At 48.4% G+C, this 14,902-nt stretch overlaps 37 non-coding genes across 37 annotated transcripts; all 37 read right to left on the bottom strand.

The window, feature by feature from the left end:
- Positions 1 to 221: 221 nt before the first annotated feature.
- LOC140129103 (U4 spliceosomal RNA) lies at positions 222 to 363 on the bottom strand. Its single transcript, XR_011855315.1, has one exon. It is a non-coding gene; the product is annotated as a U4 spliceosomal RNA (small nuclear RNA).
- Positions 364 to 622: 259 nt separating this feature from the next.
- LOC140129102 (U4 spliceosomal RNA) lies at positions 623 to 764 on the bottom strand. Its single transcript, XR_011855314.1, has one exon. It is a non-coding gene; the product is annotated as a U4 spliceosomal RNA (small nuclear RNA).
- Positions 765 to 1,023: 259 nt separating this feature from the next.
- Positions 1,024 to 1,165, bottom strand: LOC140129100 (U4 spliceosomal RNA). Its single transcript, XR_011855313.1, has one exon. It is a non-coding gene; the product is annotated as a U4 spliceosomal RNA (small nuclear RNA).
- A 259-nt stretch (positions 1,166 to 1,424) lies between these two features.
- On the bottom strand, positions 1,425 to 1,566 carry LOC140129098 (U4 spliceosomal RNA). The gene has a single exon (XR_011855312.1). It is a non-coding gene; the product is annotated as a U4 spliceosomal RNA (small nuclear RNA).
- Positions 1,567 to 1,825: 259 nt separating this feature from the next.
- On the bottom strand, positions 1,826 to 1,967 carry LOC140129097 (U4 spliceosomal RNA). Its single transcript, XR_011855311.1, has one exon. It is a non-coding gene; the product is annotated as a U4 spliceosomal RNA (small nuclear RNA).
- Positions 1,968 to 2,226: 259 nt separating this feature from the next.
- LOC140129096 (U4 spliceosomal RNA) lies at positions 2,227 to 2,368 on the bottom strand. Its single transcript, XR_011855310.1, has one exon. It is a non-coding gene; the product is annotated as a U4 spliceosomal RNA (small nuclear RNA).
- Positions 2,369 to 2,627: 259 nt separating this feature from the next.
- On the bottom strand, positions 2,628 to 2,769 carry LOC140129095 (U4 spliceosomal RNA). Its single transcript, XR_011855309.1, has one exon. It is a non-coding gene; the product is annotated as a U4 spliceosomal RNA (small nuclear RNA).
- A 259-nt stretch (positions 2,770 to 3,028) lies between these two features.
- Positions 3,029 to 3,170, bottom strand: LOC140129094 (U4 spliceosomal RNA). The gene has a single exon (XR_011855308.1). It is a non-coding gene; the product is annotated as a U4 spliceosomal RNA (small nuclear RNA).
- Positions 3,171 to 3,429: 259 nt separating this feature from the next.
- On the bottom strand, positions 3,430 to 3,571 carry LOC140129093 (U4 spliceosomal RNA). The gene has a single exon (XR_011855307.1). It is a non-coding gene; the product is annotated as a U4 spliceosomal RNA (small nuclear RNA).
- A 259-nt stretch (positions 3,572 to 3,830) lies between these two features.
- Positions 3,831 to 3,972, bottom strand: LOC140129092 (U4 spliceosomal RNA). Its single transcript, XR_011855306.1, has one exon. It is a non-coding gene; the product is annotated as a U4 spliceosomal RNA (small nuclear RNA).
- Positions 3,973 to 4,231: 259 nt separating this feature from the next.
- On the bottom strand, positions 4,232 to 4,373 carry LOC140129091 (U4 spliceosomal RNA). The gene has a single exon (XR_011855305.1). It is a non-coding gene; the product is annotated as a U4 spliceosomal RNA (small nuclear RNA).
- A 259-nt stretch (positions 4,374 to 4,632) lies between these two features.
- LOC140129090 (U4 spliceosomal RNA) lies at positions 4,633 to 4,774 on the bottom strand. The gene has a single exon (XR_011855304.1). It is a non-coding gene; the product is annotated as a U4 spliceosomal RNA (small nuclear RNA).
- Positions 4,775 to 5,033: 259 nt separating this feature from the next.
- On the bottom strand, positions 5,034 to 5,175 carry LOC140129089 (U4 spliceosomal RNA). Its single transcript, XR_011855303.1, has one exon. It is a non-coding gene; the product is annotated as a U4 spliceosomal RNA (small nuclear RNA).
- Positions 5,176 to 5,434: 259 nt separating this feature from the next.
- LOC140129148 (U4 spliceosomal RNA) lies at positions 5,435 to 5,576 on the bottom strand. Its single transcript, XR_011855357.1, has one exon. It is a non-coding gene; the product is annotated as a U4 spliceosomal RNA (small nuclear RNA).
- Positions 5,577 to 5,835: 259 nt separating this feature from the next.
- On the bottom strand, positions 5,836 to 5,977 carry LOC140129146 (U4 spliceosomal RNA). The gene has a single exon (XR_011855355.1). It is a non-coding gene; the product is annotated as a U4 spliceosomal RNA (small nuclear RNA).
- A 259-nt stretch (positions 5,978 to 6,236) lies between these two features.
- Positions 6,237 to 6,378, bottom strand: LOC140129087 (U4 spliceosomal RNA). The gene has a single exon (XR_011855302.1). It is a non-coding gene; the product is annotated as a U4 spliceosomal RNA (small nuclear RNA).
- A 259-nt stretch (positions 6,379 to 6,637) lies between these two features.
- LOC140129086 (U4 spliceosomal RNA) lies at positions 6,638 to 6,779 on the bottom strand. Its single transcript, XR_011855301.1, has one exon. It is a non-coding gene; the product is annotated as a U4 spliceosomal RNA (small nuclear RNA).
- Positions 6,780 to 7,038: 259 nt separating this feature from the next.
- LOC140129085 (U4 spliceosomal RNA) lies at positions 7,039 to 7,180 on the bottom strand. Its single transcript, XR_011855300.1, has one exon. It is a non-coding gene; the product is annotated as a U4 spliceosomal RNA (small nuclear RNA).
- A 259-nt stretch (positions 7,181 to 7,439) lies between these two features.
- LOC140129084 (U4 spliceosomal RNA) lies at positions 7,440 to 7,581 on the bottom strand. Its single transcript, XR_011855299.1, has one exon. It is a non-coding gene; the product is annotated as a U4 spliceosomal RNA (small nuclear RNA).
- Positions 7,582 to 7,840: 259 nt separating this feature from the next.
- Positions 7,841 to 7,982, bottom strand: LOC140129083 (U4 spliceosomal RNA). Its single transcript, XR_011855298.1, has one exon. It is a non-coding gene; the product is annotated as a U4 spliceosomal RNA (small nuclear RNA).
- Positions 7,983 to 8,241: 259 nt separating this feature from the next.
- Positions 8,242 to 8,383, bottom strand: LOC140129377 (U4 spliceosomal RNA). Its single transcript, XR_011855569.1, has one exon. It is a non-coding gene; the product is annotated as a U4 spliceosomal RNA (small nuclear RNA).
- A 259-nt stretch (positions 8,384 to 8,642) lies between these two features.
- On the bottom strand, positions 8,643 to 8,784 carry LOC140129375 (U4 spliceosomal RNA). Its single transcript, XR_011855568.1, has one exon. It is a non-coding gene; the product is annotated as a U4 spliceosomal RNA (small nuclear RNA).
- Positions 8,785 to 9,043: 259 nt separating this feature from the next.
- Positions 9,044 to 9,185, bottom strand: LOC140129374 (U4 spliceosomal RNA). The gene has a single exon (XR_011855567.1). It is a non-coding gene; the product is annotated as a U4 spliceosomal RNA (small nuclear RNA).
- A 259-nt stretch (positions 9,186 to 9,444) lies between these two features.
- On the bottom strand, positions 9,445 to 9,586 carry LOC140129373 (U4 spliceosomal RNA). Its single transcript, XR_011855566.1, has one exon. It is a non-coding gene; the product is annotated as a U4 spliceosomal RNA (small nuclear RNA).
- A 259-nt stretch (positions 9,587 to 9,845) lies between these two features.
- LOC140129372 (U4 spliceosomal RNA) lies at positions 9,846 to 9,987 on the bottom strand. Its single transcript, XR_011855565.1, has one exon. It is a non-coding gene; the product is annotated as a U4 spliceosomal RNA (small nuclear RNA).
- A 259-nt stretch (positions 9,988 to 10,246) lies between these two features.
- LOC140129371 (U4 spliceosomal RNA) lies at positions 10,247 to 10,388 on the bottom strand. Its single transcript, XR_011855564.1, has one exon. It is a non-coding gene; the product is annotated as a U4 spliceosomal RNA (small nuclear RNA).
- A 259-nt stretch (positions 10,389 to 10,647) lies between these two features.
- Positions 10,648 to 10,789, bottom strand: LOC140129370 (U4 spliceosomal RNA). The gene has a single exon (XR_011855563.1). It is a non-coding gene; the product is annotated as a U4 spliceosomal RNA (small nuclear RNA).
- A 259-nt stretch (positions 10,790 to 11,048) lies between these two features.
- LOC140129369 (U4 spliceosomal RNA) lies at positions 11,049 to 11,190 on the bottom strand. Its single transcript, XR_011855562.1, has one exon. It is a non-coding gene; the product is annotated as a U4 spliceosomal RNA (small nuclear RNA).
- Positions 11,191 to 11,449: 259 nt separating this feature from the next.
- LOC140129368 (U4 spliceosomal RNA) lies at positions 11,450 to 11,591 on the bottom strand. Its single transcript, XR_011855561.1, has one exon. It is a non-coding gene; the product is annotated as a U4 spliceosomal RNA (small nuclear RNA).
- A 259-nt stretch (positions 11,592 to 11,850) lies between these two features.
- Positions 11,851 to 11,992, bottom strand: LOC140129145 (U4 spliceosomal RNA). Its single transcript, XR_011855354.1, has one exon. It is a non-coding gene; the product is annotated as a U4 spliceosomal RNA (small nuclear RNA).
- A 259-nt stretch (positions 11,993 to 12,251) lies between these two features.
- LOC140129144 (U4 spliceosomal RNA) lies at positions 12,252 to 12,393 on the bottom strand. Its single transcript, XR_011855353.1, has one exon. It is a non-coding gene; the product is annotated as a U4 spliceosomal RNA (small nuclear RNA).
- A 259-nt stretch (positions 12,394 to 12,652) lies between these two features.
- Positions 12,653 to 12,794, bottom strand: LOC140129367 (U4 spliceosomal RNA). The gene has a single exon (XR_011855560.1). It is a non-coding gene; the product is annotated as a U4 spliceosomal RNA (small nuclear RNA).
- Positions 12,795 to 13,053: 259 nt separating this feature from the next.
- Positions 13,054 to 13,195, bottom strand: LOC140129366 (U4 spliceosomal RNA). Its single transcript, XR_011855559.1, has one exon. It is a non-coding gene; the product is annotated as a U4 spliceosomal RNA (small nuclear RNA).
- Positions 13,196 to 13,454: 259 nt separating this feature from the next.
- On the bottom strand, positions 13,455 to 13,596 carry LOC140129365 (U4 spliceosomal RNA). The gene has a single exon (XR_011855558.1). It is a non-coding gene; the product is annotated as a U4 spliceosomal RNA (small nuclear RNA).
- A 259-nt stretch (positions 13,597 to 13,855) lies between these two features.
- LOC140129364 (U4 spliceosomal RNA) lies at positions 13,856 to 13,997 on the bottom strand. The gene has a single exon (XR_011855557.1). It is a non-coding gene; the product is annotated as a U4 spliceosomal RNA (small nuclear RNA).
- Positions 13,998 to 14,257: 260 nt separating this feature from the next.
- On the bottom strand, positions 14,258 to 14,399 carry LOC140129363 (U4 spliceosomal RNA). Its single transcript, XR_011855556.1, has one exon. It is a non-coding gene; the product is annotated as a U4 spliceosomal RNA (small nuclear RNA).
- A 259-nt stretch (positions 14,400 to 14,658) lies between these two features.
- On the bottom strand, positions 14,659 to 14,800 carry LOC140129153 (U4 spliceosomal RNA). Its single transcript, XR_011855362.1, has one exon. It is a non-coding gene; the product is annotated as a U4 spliceosomal RNA (small nuclear RNA).
- Between the last annotated feature and the right edge of the window lie 102 nt (positions 14,801 to 14,902).

Below are 14,902 nucleotides of genomic sequence, written 5' to 3'. Positions count from 1 at the left end.
GAGCTCTTTTGAAGCTAAGGCGACAAATACAGGGGCAACGCCCAGCCTTTCAGGCTGCAATGCTTCTTGGGAGAAGGCCCACAGAGAAATCCTGGAACTACCCTTCTGGCCACTTCCCCCTCATTTCCTTGCTGGTACTAGCCTGGGCCTCCTGTCAGCTGCAGCTTCCTCATTTCCTCTCCCTACTCCTTCTTCATCTTTTTTTGTCACTGGAAATAAAGTCTCCTGAGAGACCATCAAAAATTGCCAATGCTGACTATATTTCAAGTCATCATGGCGGGGTATTGGGAAAAGTTTTCAACTAGCAATAACCGCGCCTCGGATAAAACCTCATGGGCTACAGTACTGCCACTGCGCAAAGCTAATTATGCAAAGCAAGGGGGTGACAACCTTAGTTGCAAGAGCTCTTTTGAAGCTAAGGCGACAAATACAGGGGCAACGCCCAGCCTTTCAGGCTGCAATGCTTCTTGGGAGAAGGCCCACAGAGAAATCCTGGAACTACCCTTCTGGCCACTTCCCCCTCATTTCCTTGCTGGTACTAGCCTGGGCCTCCTGTCAGCTGCAGCTTCCTCATTTCCTCTCCCTACTCCTTCTTCATCTTTTTTTGTCACTGGAAATAAAGTCTCCTGAGAGACCATCAAAAATTGCCAATGCTGACTATATTTCAAGTCATCATGGCGGGGTATTGGGAAAAGTTTTCAACTAGCAATAACCGCGCCTCGGATAAAACCTCATGGGCTACAGTACTGCCACTGCGCAAAGCTAATTATGCAAAGCAAGGGGGTGACAACCTTAGTTGCAAGAGCTCTTTTGAAGCTAAGGCGACAAATACAGGGGCAACGCCCAGCCTTTCAGGCTGCAATGCTTCTTGGGAGAAGGCCCACAGAGAAATCCTGGAACTACCCTTCTGGCCACTTCCCCCTCATTTCCTTGCTGGTACTAGCCTGGGCCTCCTGTCAGCTGCAGCTTCCTCATTTCCTCTCCCTACTCCTTCTTCATCTTTTTTTGTCACTGGAAATAAAGTCTCCTGAGAGACCATCAAAAATTGCCAATGCTGACTATATTTCAAGTCATCATGGCGGGGTATTGGGAAAAGTTTTCAACTAGCAATAACCGCGCCTCGGATAAAACCTCATGGGCTACAGTACTGCCACTGCGCAAAGCTAATTATGCAAAGCAAGGGGGTGACAACCTTAGTTGCAAGAGCTCTTTTGAAGCTAAGGCGACAAATACAGGGGCAACGCCCAGCCTTTCAGGCTGCAATGCTTCTTGGGAGAAGGCCCACAGAGAAATCCTGGAACTACCCTTCTGGCCACTTCCCCCTCATTTCCTTGCTGGTACTAGCCTGGGCCTCCTGTCAGCTGCAGCTTCCTCATTTCCTCTCCCTACTCCTTCTTCATCTTTTTTTGTCACTGGAAATAAAGTCTCCTGAGAGACCATCAAAAATTGCCAATGCTGACTATATTTCAAGTCATCATGGCGGGGTATTGGGAAAAGTTTTCAACTAGCAATAACCGCGCCTCGGATAAAACCTCATGGGCTACAGTACTGCCACTGCGCAAAGCTAATTATGCAAAGCAAGGGGGTGACAACCTTAGTTGCAAGAGCTCTTTTGAAGCTAAGGCGACAAATACAGGGGCAACGCCCAGCCTTTCAGGCTGCAATGCTTCTTGGGAGAAGGCCCACAGAGAAATCCTGGAACTACCCTTCTGGCCACTTCCCCCTCATTTCCTTGCTGGTACTAGCCTGGGCCTCCTGTCAGCTGCAGCTTCCTCATTTCCTCTCCCTACTCCTTCTTCATCTTTTTTTGTCACTGGAAATAAAGTCTCCTGAGAGACCATCAAAAATTGCCAATGCTGACTATATTTCAAGTCATCATGGCGGGGTATTGGGAAAAGTTTTCAACTAGCAATAACCGCGCCTCGGATAAAACCTCATGGGCTACAGTACTGCCACTGCGCAAAGCTAATTATGCAAAGCAAGGGGGTGACAACCTTAGTTGCAAGAGCTCTTTTGAAGCTAAGGCGACAAATACAGGGGCAACGCCCAGCCTTTCAGGCTGCAATGCTTCTTGGGAGAAGGCCCACAGAGAAATCCTGGAACTACCCTTCTGGCCACTTCCCCCTCATTTCCTTGCTGGTACTAGCCTGGGCCTCCTGTCAGCTGCAGCTTCCTCATTTCCTCTCCCTACTCCTTCTTCATCTTTTTTTGTCACTGGAAATAAAGTCTCCTGAGAGACCATCAAAAATTGCCAATGCTGACTATATTTCAAGTCATCATGGCGGGGTATTGGGAAAAGTTTTCAACTAGCAATAACCGCGCCTCGGATAAAACCTCATGGGCTACAGTACTGCCACTGCGCAAAGCTAATTATGCAAAGCAAGGGGGTGACAACCTTAGTTGCAAGAGCTCTTTTGAAGCTAAGGCGACAAATACAGGGGCAACGCCCAGCCTTTCAGGCTGCAATGCTTCTTGGGAGAAGGCCCACAGAGAAATCCTGGAACTACCCTTCTGGCCACTTCCCCCTCATTTCCTTGCTGGTACTAGCCTGGGCCTCCTGTCAGCTGCAGCTTCCTCATTTCCTCTCCCTACTCCTTCTTCATCTTTTTTTGTCACTGGAAATAAAGTCTCCTGAGAGACCATCAAAAATTGCCAATGCTGACTATATTTCAAGTCATCATGGCGGGGTATTGGGAAAAGTTTTCAACTAGCAATAACCGCGCCTCGGATAAAACCTCATGGGCTACAGTACTGCCACTGCGCAAAGCTAATTATGCAAAGCAAGGGGGTGACAACCTTAGTTGCAAGAGCTCTTTTGAAGCTAAGGCGACAAATACAGGGGCAACGCCCAGCCTTTCAGGCTGCAATGCTTCTTGGGAGAAGGCCCACAGAGAAATCCTGGAACTACCCTTCTGGCCACTTCCCCCTCATTTCCTTGCTGGTACTAGCCTGGGCCTCCTGTCAGCTGCAGCTTCCTCATTTCCTCTCCCTACTCCTTCTTCATCTTTTTTTGTCACTGGAAATAAAGTCTCCTGAGAGACCATCAAAAATTGCCAATGCTGACTATATTTCAAGTCATCATGGCGGGGTATTGGGAAAAGTTTTCAACTAGCAATAACCGCGCCTCGGATAAAACCTCATGGGCTACAGTACTGCCACTGCGCAAAGCTAATTATGCAAAGCAAGGGGGTGACAACCTTAGTTGCAAGAGCTCTTTTGAAGCTAAGGCGGCAAATACAGGGGCAACGCCCAGCCTTTCAGGCTGCAATGCTTCTTGGGAGAAGGCCCACAGAGAAATCCTGGAACTACCCTTCTGGCCACTTCCCCCTCATTTCCTTGCTGGTACTAGCCTGGGCCTCCTGTCAGCTGCAGCTTCCTCATTTCCTCTCCCTACTCCTTCTTCATCTTTTTTTGTCACTGGAAATAAAGTCTCCTGAGAGACCATCAAAAATTGCCAATGCTGACTATATTTCAAGTCATCATGGCGGGGTATTGGGAAAAGTTTTCAACTAGCAATAACCGCGCCTCGGATAAAACCTCATGGGCTACAGTACTGCCACTGCGCAAAGCTAATTATGCAAAGCAAGGGGGTGACAACCTTAGTTGCAAGAGCTCTTTTGAAGCTAAGGCGACAAATACAGGGGCAACGCCCAGCCTTTCAGGCTGCAATGCTTCTTGGGAGAAGGCCCACAGAGAAATCCTGGAACTACCCTTCTGGCCACTTCCCCCTCATTTCCTTGCTGGTACTAGCCTGGGCCTCCTGTCAGCTGCAGCTTCCTCATTTCCTCTCCCTACTCCTTCTTCATCTTTTTTTGTCACTGGAAATAAAGTCTCCTGAGAGACCATCAAAAATTGCCAATGCTGACTATATTTCAAGTCATCATGGCGGGGTATTGGGAAAAGTTTTCAACTAGCAATAACCGCGCCTCGGATAAAACCTCATGGGCTACAGTACTGCCACTGCGCAAAGCTAATTATGCAAAGCAAGGGGGTGACAACCTTAGTTGCAAGAGCTCTTTTGAAGCTAAGGCGACAAATACAGGGGCAACGCCCAGCCTTTCAGGCTGCAATGCTTCTTGGGAGAAGGCCCACAGAGAAATCCTGGAACTACCCTTCTGGCCACTTCCCCCTCATTTCCTTGCTGGTACTAGCCTGGGCCTCCTGTCAGCTGCAGCTTCCTCATTTCCTCTCCCTACTCCTTCTTCATCTTTTTTTGTCACTGGAAATAAAGTCTCCTGAGAGACCATCAAAAATTGCCAATGCTGACTATATTTCAAGTCATCATGGCGGGGTATTGGGAAAAGTTTTCAACTAGCAATAACCGCGCCTCGGATAAAACCTCATGGGCTACAGTACTGCCACTGCGCAAAGCTAATTATGCAAAGCAAGGGGGTGACAACCTTAGTTGCAAGAGCTCTTTTGAAGCTAAGGCGACAAATACAGGGGCAACGCCCAGCCTTTCAGGCTGCAATGCTTCTTGGGAGAAGGCCCACAGAGAAATCCTGGAACTACCCTTCTGGCCACTTCCCCCTCATTTCCTTGCTGGTACTAGCCTGGGCCTCCTGTCAGCTGCAGCTTCCTCATTTCCTCTCCCTACTCCTTCTTCATCTTTTTTTGTCACTGGAAATAAAGTCTCCTGAGAGACCATCAAAAATTGCCAATGCTGACTATATTTCAAGTCATCATGGCGGGGTATTGGGAAAAGTTTTCAACTAGCAATAACCGCGCCTCGGATAAAACCTCATGGGCTACAGTACTGCCACTGCGCAAAGCTAATTATGCAAAGCAAGGGGGTGACAACCTTAGTTGCAAGAGCTCTTTTGAAGCTAAGGCGACAAATACAGGGGCAACGCCCAGCCTTTCAGGCTGCAATGCTTCTTGGGAGAAGGCCCACAGAGAAATCCTGGAACTACCCTTCTGGCCACTTCCCCCTCATTTCCTTGCTGGTACTAGCCTGGGCCTCCTGTCAGCTGCAGCTTCCTCATTTCCTCTCCCTACTCCTTCTTCATCTTTTTTTGTCACTGGAAATAAAGTCTCCTGAGAGACCATCAAAAATTGCCAATGCTGACTATATTTCAAGTCATCATGGCGGGGTATTGGGAAAAGTTTTCAACTAGCAATAACCGCGCCTCGGATAAAACCTCATGGGCTACAGTACTGCCACTGCGCAAAGCTAATTATGCAAAGCAAGGGGGTGACAACCTTAGTTGCAAGAGCTCTTTTGAAGCTAAGGCGACAAATACAGGGGCAACGCCCAGCCTTTCAGGCTGCAATGCTTCTTGGGAGAAGGCCCACAGAGAAATCCTGGAACTACCCTTCTGGCCACTTCCCCCTCATTTCCTTGCTGGTACTAGCCTGGGCCTCCTGTCAGCTGCAGCTTCCTCATTTCCTCTCCCTACTCCTTCTTCATCTTTTTTTGTCACTGGAAATAAAGTCTCCTGAGAGACCATCAAAAATTGCCAATGCTGACTATATTTCAAGTCATCATGGCGGGGTATTGGGAAAAGTTTTCAACTAGCAATAACCGCGCCTCGGCTAAAACCTCATGGGCTACAGTACTGCCACTGCGCAAAGCTAATTATGCAAAGCAAGGGGGTGACAACCTTAGTTGCAAGAGCTCTTTTGAAGCTAAGGCGACAAATACAGGGGCAACGCCCAGCCTTTCAGGCTGCAATGCTTCTTGGGAGAAGGCCCACAGAGAAATCCTGGAACTACCCTTCTGGCCACTTCCCCCTCATTTCCTTGCTGGTACTAGCCTGGGCCTCCTGTCAGCTGCAGCTTCCTCATTTCCTCTCCCTACTCCTTCTTCATCTTTTTTTGTCACTGGAAATAAAGTCTCCTGAGAGACCATCAAAAATTGCCAATGCTGACTATATTTCAAGTCATCATGGCGGGGTATTGGGAAAAGTTTTCAACTAGCAATAACCGCGCCTCGGCTAAAACCTCATGGGCTACAGTACTGCCACTGCGCAAAGCTAATTATGCAAAGCAAGGGGGTGACAACCTTAGTTGCAAGAGCTCTTTTGAAGCTAAGGCGACAAATACAGGGGCAACGCCCAGCCTTTCAGGCTGCAATGCTTCTTGGGAGAAGGCCCACAGAGAAATCCTGGAACTACCCTTCTGGCCACTTCCCCCTCATTTCCTTGCTGGTACTAGCCTGGGCCTCCTGTCAGCTGCAGCTTCCTCATTTCCTCTCCCTACTCCTTCTTCATCTTTTTTTGTCACTGGAAATAAAGTCTCCTGAGAGACCATCAAAAATTGCCAATGCTGACTATATTTCAAGTCATCATGGCGGGGTATTGGGAAAAGTTTTCAACTAGCAATAACCGCGCCTCGGATAAAACCTCATGGGCTACAGTACTGCCACTGCGCAAAGCTAATTATGCAAAGCAAGGGGGTGACAACCTTAGTTGCAAGAGCTCTTTTGAAGCTAAGGCGACAAATACAGGGGCAACGCCCAGCCTTTCAGGCTGCAATGCTTCTTGGGAGAAGGCCCACAGAGAAATCCTGGAACTACCCTTCTGGCCACTTCCCCCTCATTTCCTTGCTGGTACTAGCCTGGGCCTCCTGTCAGCTGCAGCTTCCTCATTTCCTCTCCCTACTCCTTCTTCATCTTTTTTTGTCACTGGAAATAAAGTCTCCTGAGAGACCATCAAAAATTGCCAATGCTGACTATATTTCAAGTCATCATGGCGGGGTATTGGGAAAAGTTTTCAACTAGCAATAACCGCGCCTCGGATAAAACCTCATGGGCTACAGTACTGCCACTGCGCAAAGCTAATTATGCAAAGCAAGGGGGTGACAACCTTAGTTGCAAGAGCTCTTTTGAAGCTAAGGCGACAAATACAGGGGCAACGCCCAGCCTTTCAGGCTGCAATGCTTCTTGGGAGAAGGCCCACAGAGAAATCCTGGAACTACCCTTCTGGCCACTTCCCCCTCATTTCCTTGCTGGTACTAGCCTGGGCCTCCTGTCAGCTGCAGCTTCCTCATTTCCTCTCCCTACTCCTTCTTCATCTTTTTTTGTCACTGGAAATAAAGTCTCCTGAGAGACCATCAAAAATTGCCAATGCTGACTATATTTCAAGTCATCATGGCGGGGTATTGGGAAAAGTTTTCAACTAGCAATAACCGCGCCTCGGATAAAACCTCATGGGCTACAGTACTGCCACTGCGCAAAGCTAATTATGCAAAGCAAGGGGGTGACAACCTTAGTTGCAAGAGCTCTTTTGAAGCTAAGGCGACAAATACAGGGGCAACGCCCAGCCTTTCAGGCTGCAATGCTTCTTGGGAGAAGGCCCACAGAGAAATCCTGGAACTACCCTTCTGGCCACTTCCCCCTCATTTCCTTGCTGGTACTAGCCTGGGCCTCCTGTCAGCTGCAGCTTCCTCATTTCCTCTCCCTACTCCTTCTTCATCTTTTTTTGTCACTGGAAATAAAGTCTCCTGAGAGACCATCAAAAATTGCCAATGCTGACTATATTTCAAGTCATCATGGCGGGGTATTGGGAAAAGTTTTCAACTAGCAATAACCGCGCCTCGGATAAAACCTCATGGGCTACAGTACTGCCACTGCGCAAAGCTAATTATGCAAAGCAAGGGGGTGACAACCTTAGTTGCAAGAGCTCTTTTGAAGCTAAGGCGACAAATACAGGGGCAACGCCCAGCCTTTCAGGCTGCAATGCTTCTTGGGAGAAGGCCCACAGAGAAATCCTGGAACTACCCTTCTGGCCACTTCCCCCTCATTTCCTTGCTGGTACTAGCCTGGGCCTCCTGTCAGCTGCAGCTTCCTCATTTCCTCTCCCTACTCCTTCTTCATCTTTTTTTGTCACTGGAAATAAAGTCTCCTGAGAGACCATCAAAAATTGCCAATGCTGACTATATTTCAAGTCATCATGGCGGGGTATTGGGAAAAGTTTTCAACTAGCAATAACCGCGCCTCGGATAAAACCTCATGGGCTACAGTACTGCCACTGCGCAAAGCTAATTATGCAAAGCAAGGGGGTGACAACCTTAGTTGCAAGAGCTCTTTTGAAGCTAAGGCGACAAATACAGGGGCAACGCCCAGCCTTTCAGGCTGCAATGCTTCTTGGGAGAAGGCCCACAGAGAAATCCTGGAACTACCCTTCTGGCCACTTCCCCCTCATTTCCTTGCTGGTACTAGCCTGGGCCTCCTGTCAGCTGCAGCTTCCTCATTTCCTCTCCCTACTCCTTCTTCATCTTTTTTTGTCACTGGAAATAAAGTCTCCTGAGAGACCATCAAAAATTGCCAATGCTGACTATATTTCAAGTCATCATGGCGGGGTATTGGGAAAAGTTTTCAACTAGCAATAACCGCGCCTCGGATAAAACCTCATGGGCTACAGTACTGCCACTGCGCAAAGCTAATTATGCAAAGCAAGGGGGTGACAACCTTAGTTGCAAGAGCTCTTTTGAAGCTAAGGCGACAAATACAGGGGCAACGCCCAGCCTTTCAGGCTGCAATGCTTCTTGGGAGAAGGCCCACAGAGAAATCCTGGAACTACACTTCTGGCCACTTCCCCCTCATTTCCTTGCTGGTACTAGCCTGGGCCTCCTGTCAGCTGCAGCTTCCTCATTTCCTCTCCCTACTCCTTCTTCATCTTTTTTTGTCACTGGAAATAAAGTCTCCTGAGAGACCATCAAAAATTGCCAATGCTGACTATATTTCAAGTCATCATGGCGGGGTATTGGGAAAAGTTTTCAACTAGCAATAACCGCGCCTCGGATAAAACCTCATGGGCTACAGTACTGCCACTGCGCAAAGCTAATTATGCAAAGCAAGGGGGTGACAACCTTAGTTGCAAGAGCTCTTTTGAAGCTAAGGCGACAAATACAGGGGCAACGCCCAGCCTTTCAGGCTGCAATGCTTCTTGGGAGAAGGCCCACAGAGAAATCCTGGAACTACCCTTCTGGCCACTTCCCCCTCATTTCCTTGCTGGTACTAGCCTGGGCCTCCTGTCAGCTGCAGCTTCCTCATTTCCTCTCCCTACTCCTTCTTCATCTTTTTTTGTCACTGGAAATAAAGTCTCCTGAGAGACCATCAAAAATTGCCAATGCTGACTATATTTCAAGTCATCATGGCGGGGTATTGGGAAAAGTTTTCAACTAGCAATAACCGCGCCTCGGATAAAACCTCATGGGCTACAGTACTGCCACTGCGCAAAGCTAATTATGCAAAGCAAGGGGGTGACAACCTTAGTTGCAAGAGCTCTTTTGAAGCTAAGGCGACAAATACAGGGGCAACGCCCAGCCTTTCAGGCTGCAATGCTTCTTGGGAGAAGGCCCACAGAGAAATCCTGGAACTACCCTTCTGGCCACTTCCCCCTCATTTCCTTGCTGGTACTAGCCTGGGCCTCCTGTCAGCTGCAGCTTCCTCATTTCCTCTCCCTACTCCTTCTTCATCTTTTTTTGTCACTGGAAATAAAGTCTCCTGAGAGACCATCAAAAATTGCCAATGCTGACTATATTTCAAGTCATCATGGCGGGGTATTGGGAAAAGTTTTCAACTAGCAATAACCGCGCCTCGGATAAAACCTCATGGGCTACAGTACTGCCACTGCGCAAAGCTAATTATGCAAAGCAAGGGGGTGACAACCTTAGTTGCAAGAGCTCTTTTGAAGCTAAGGCGACAAATACAGGGGCAACGCCCAGCCTTTCAGGCTGCAATGCTTCTTGGGAGAAGGCCCACAGAGAAATCCTGGAACTACCCTTCTGGCCACTTCCCCCTCATTTCCTTGCTGGTACTAGCCTGGGCCTCCTGTCAGCTGCAGCTTCCTCATTTCCTCTCCCTACTCCTTCTTCATCTTTTTTTGTCACTGGAAATAAAGTCTCCTGAGAGACCATCAAAAATTGCCAATGCTGACTATATTTCAAGTCATCATGGCGGGGTATTGGGAAAAGTTTTCAACTAGCAATAACCGCGCCTCGGATAAAACCTCATGGGCTACAGTACTGCCACTGCGCAAAGCTAATTATGCAAAGCAAGGGGGTGACAACCTTAGTTGCAAGAGCTCTTTTGAAGCTAAGGCGACAAATACAGGGGCAACGCCCAGCCTTTCAGGCTGCAATGCTTCTTGGGAGAAGGCCCACAGAGAAATCCTGGAACTACCCTTCTGGCCACTTCCCCCTCATTTCCTTGCTGGTACTAGCCTGGGCCTCCTGTCAGCTGCAGCTTCCTCATTTCCTCTCCCTACTCCTTCTTCATCTTTTTTTGTCACTGGAAATAAAGTCTCCTGAGAGACCATCAAAAATTGCCAATGCTGACTATATTTCAAGTCATCATGGCGGGGTATTGGGAAAAGTTTTCAACTAGCAATAACCGCGCCTCGGATAAAACCTCATGGGCTACAGTACTGCCACTGCGCAAAGCTAATTATGCAAAGCAAGGGGGTGACAACCTTAGTTGCAAGAGCTCTTTTGAAGCTAAGGCGACAAATACAGGGGCAACGCCCAGCCTTTCAGGCTGCAATGCTTCTTGGGAGAAGGCCCACAGAGAAATCCTGGAACTACCCTTCTGGCCACTTCCCCCTCATTTCCTTGCTGGTACTAGCCTGGGCCTCCTGTCAGCTGCAGCTTCCTCATTTCCTCTCCCTACTCCTTCTTCATCTTTTTTTGTCACTGGAAATAAAGTCTCCTGAGAGACCATCAAAAATTGCCAATGCTGACTATATTTCAAGTCATCATGGCGGGGTATTGGGAAAAGTTTTCAACTAGCAATAACCGCGCCTCGGATAAAACCTCATGGGCTACAGTACTGCCACTGCGCAAAGCTAATTATGCAAAGCAAGGGGGTGACAACCTTAGTTGCAAGAGCTCTTTTGAAGCTAAGGCGACAAATACAGGGGCAACGCCCAGCCTTTCAGGCTGCAATGCTTCTTGGGAGAAGGCCCACAGAGAAATCCTGGAACTACCCTTCTGGCCACTTCCCCCTCAATTCCTTGCTGGTACTAGCCTGGGCCTCCTGTCAGCTGCAGCTTCCTCATTTCCTCTCCCTACTCCTTCTTCATCTTTTTTTGTCACTGGAAATAAAGTCTCCTGAGAGACCATCAAAAATTGCCAATGCTGACTATATTTCAAGTCATCATGGCGGGGTATTGGGAAAAGTTTTCAACTAGCAATAACCGCGCCTCGGATAAAACCTCATGGGCTACAGTACTGCCACTGCGCAAAGCTAATTATGCAAAGCAAGGGGGTGACAACCTTAGTTGCAAGAGCTCTTTTGAAGCTAAGGCGACAAATACAGGGGCAACGCCCAGCCTTTCAGGCTGCAATGCTTCTTGGGAGAAGGCCCACAGAGAAATCCTGGAACTACCCTTCTGGCCACTTCCCCCTCATTTCCTTGCTGGTACTAGCCTGGGCCTCCTGTCAGCTGCAGCTTCCTCATTTCCTCTCCCTACTCCTTCTTCATCTTTTTTTGTCACTGGAAATAAAGTCTCCTGAGAGACCATCAAAAATTGCCAATGCTGACTATATTTCAAGTCATCATGGCGGGGTATTGGGAAAAGTTTTCAACTAGCAATAACCGCGCCTCGGATAAAACCTCATGGGCTACAGTACTGCCACTGCGCAAAGCTAATTATGCAAAGCAAGGGGGTGACAACCTTAGTTGCAAGAGCTCTTTTGAAGCTAAGGCGACAAATACAGGGGCAACGCCCAGCCTTTCAGGCTGCAATGCTTCTTGGGAGAAGGCCCACAGAGAAATCCTGGAACTACCCTTCTGGCCACTTCCCCCTCATTTCCTTGCTGGTACTAGCCTGGGCCTCCTGTCAGCTGCAGCTTCCTCATTTCCTCTCCCTACTCCTTCTTCATCTTTTTTTGTCACTGGAAATAAAGTCTCCTGAGAGACCATCAAAAATTGCCAATGCTGACTATATTTCAAGTCATCATGGCGGGGTATTGGGAAAAGTTTTCAACTAGCAATAACCGCGCCTCGGCTAAAACCTCATGGGCTACAGTACTGCCACTGCGCAAAGCTAATTATGCAAAGCAAGGGGGTGACAACCTTAGTTGCAAGAGCTCTTTTGAAGCTAAGGCGACAAATACAGGGGCAACGCCCAGCCTTTCAGGCTGCAATGCTTCTTGGGAGAAGGCCCACAGAGAAATCCTGGAACTACCCTTCTGGCCACTTCCCCCTCATTTCCTTGCTGGTACTAGCCTGGGCCTCCTGTCAGCTGCAGCTTCCTCATTTCCTCTCCCTACTCCTTCTTCATCTTTTTTTGTCACTGGAAATAAAGTCTCCTGAGAGACCATCAAAAATTGCCAATGCTGACTATATTTCAAGTCATCATGGCGGGGTATTGGGAAAAGTTTTCAACTAGCAATAACCGCGCCTCGGCTAAAACCTCATGGGCTACAGTACTGCCACTGCGCAAAGCTAATTATGCAAAGCAAGGGGGTGACAACCTTAGTTGCAAGAGCTCTTTTGAAGCTAAGGCGACAAATACAGGGGCAACGCCCAGCCTTTCAGGCTGCAATGCTTCTTGGGAGAAGGCCCACAGAGAAATCCTGGAACTACCCTTCTGGCCACTTCCCCCTCATTTCCTTGCTGGTACTAGCCTGGGCCTCCTGTCAGCTGCAGCTTCCTCATTTCCTCTCCCTACTCCTTCTTCATCTTTTTTTGTCACTGGAAATAAAGTCTCCTGAGAGACCATCAAAAATTGCCAATGCTGACTATATTTCAAGTCATCATGGCGGGGTATTGGGAAAAGTTTTCAACTAGCAATAACCGCGCCTCGGATAAAACCTCATGGGCTACAGTACTGCCACTGCGCAAAGCTAATTATGCAAAGCAAGGGGGTGACAACCTTAGTTGCAAGAGCTCTTTTGAAGCTAAGGCGACAAATACAGGGGCAACGCCCAGCCTTTCAGGCTGCAATGCTTCTTGGGAGAAGGCCCACAGAGAAATCCTGGAACTACCCTTCTGGCCACTTCCCCCTCATTTCCTTGCTGGTACTAGCCTGGGCCTCCTGTCAGCTGCAGCTTCCTCATTTCCTCTCCCTACTCCTTCTTCATCTTTTTTTGTCACTGGAAATAAAGTCTCCTGAGAGACCATCAAAAATTGCCAATGCTGACTATATTTCAAGTCATCATGGCGGGGTATTGGGAAAAGTTTTCAACTAGCAATAACCGCGCCTCGGATAAAACCTCATGGGCTACAGTACTGCCACTGCGCAAAGCTAATTATGCAAAGCAAGGGGGTGACAACCTTAGTTGCAAGAGCTCTTTTGAAGCTAAGGCGACAAATACAGGGGCAACGCCCAGCCTTTCAGGCTGCAATGCTTCTTGGGAGAAGGCCCACAGAGAAATCCTGGAACTACCCTTCTGGCCACTTCCCCCTCATTTCCTTGCTGGTACTAGCCTGGGCCTCCTGTCAGCTGCAGCTTCCTCATTTCCTCTCCCTACTCCTTCTTCATCTTTTTTTGTCACTGGAAATAAAGTCTCCTGAGAGACCATCAAAAATTGCCAATGCTGACTATATTTCAAGTCATCATGGCGGGGTATTGGGAAAAGTTTTCAACTAGCAATAACCGCGCCTCGGATAAAACCTCATGGGCTACAGTACTGCCACTGCGCAAAGCTAATTATGCAAAGCAAGGGGGTGACAACCTTAGTTGCAAGAGCTCTTTTGAAGCTAAGGCGACAAATACAGGGGCAACGCCCAGCCTTTCAGGCTGCAATGCTTCTTGGGAGAAGGCCCACAGAGAAATCCTGGAACTACCCTTCTGGCCACTTCCCCCTCATTTCCTTGCTGGTACTAGCCTGGGCCTCCTGTCAGCTGCAGCTTCCTCATTTCCTCTCCCTACTCCTTCTTCATCTTTTTTTGTCACTGGAAATAAAGTCTCCTGAGAGACCATCAAAAATTGCCAATGCTGACTATATTTCAAGTCATCATGGCGGGGTATTGGGAAAAGTTTTCAACTAGCAATAACCGCGCCTCGGATAAAACCTCATGGGCTACAGTACTGCCACTGCGCAAAGCTAATTATGCAAAGCAAGGGGGTGACAACCTTAGTTGCAAGAGCTCTTTTGAAGCTAAGGCGACAAATACAGGGGCAACGCCCAGCCTTTCAGGCTGCAATGCTTCTTGGGAGAAGGCCCACAGAGAAATCCTGGAACTACCCTTCTGGCCACTTCCCCCTCATTTCCTTGCTGGTACTAGCCTGGGCCTCCTGTCAGCTGCAGCTTCCTCATTTCCTCTCCCTACTCCTTCTTCATCTTTTTTTTGTCACTGGAAATAAAGTCTCCTGAGAGACCATCAAAAATTGCCAATGCTGACTATATTTCAAGTCATCATGGCGGGGTATTGGGAAAAGTTTTCAACTAGCAATAACCGCGCCTCGGATAAAACCTCATGGGCTACAGTACTGCCACTGCGCAAAGCTAATTATGCAAAGCAAGGGGGTGACAACCTTAGTTGCAAGAGCTCTTTTGAAGCTAAGGCGACAAATACAGGGGCAACGCCCAGCCTTTCAGGCTGCAATGCTTCTTGGGAGAAGGCCCACAGAGAAATCCTGGAACTACCCTTCTGGCCACTTCCCCCTCATTTCCTTGCTGGTACTAGCCTGGGCCTCCTGTCAGCTGCAGCTTCCTCATTTCCTCTCCCTACTCCTTCTTCATCTTTTTTTGTCACTGGAAATAAAGTCTCCTGAGAGACCATCAAAAATTGCCAATGCTGACTATATTTCAAGTCATCGTGGCGGGGTATTGGGAAAAGTTTTCAACTAGCAATAACCGCGCCTCGGATAAAACCTCATGGGCTACAGTACTGCCACTGCGCAAAGCTAATTATGCAAAGCAAGGGGGTGACAACCTTAGTTGCAAGAGCTCTTTTGAAGCTAAGGCGACAAATACAGGGGCAACGCCCAGCCTTTCAGGCTGCAATGCT

This window comes from Engystomops pustulosus, chromosome 4 (assembly GCF_040894005.1).
Source record: "Engystomops pustulosus chromosome 4, aEngPut4.maternal, whole genome shotgun sequence".
Classification (NCBI taxonomy): domain Eukaryota; kingdom Metazoa; phylum Chordata; class Amphibia; order Anura; family Leptodactylidae; genus Engystomops; species Engystomops pustulosus.
Note: the sequence above shows the minus strand (reverse complement) of the source record. Positions and strands in the feature narration are given on the sequence as shown.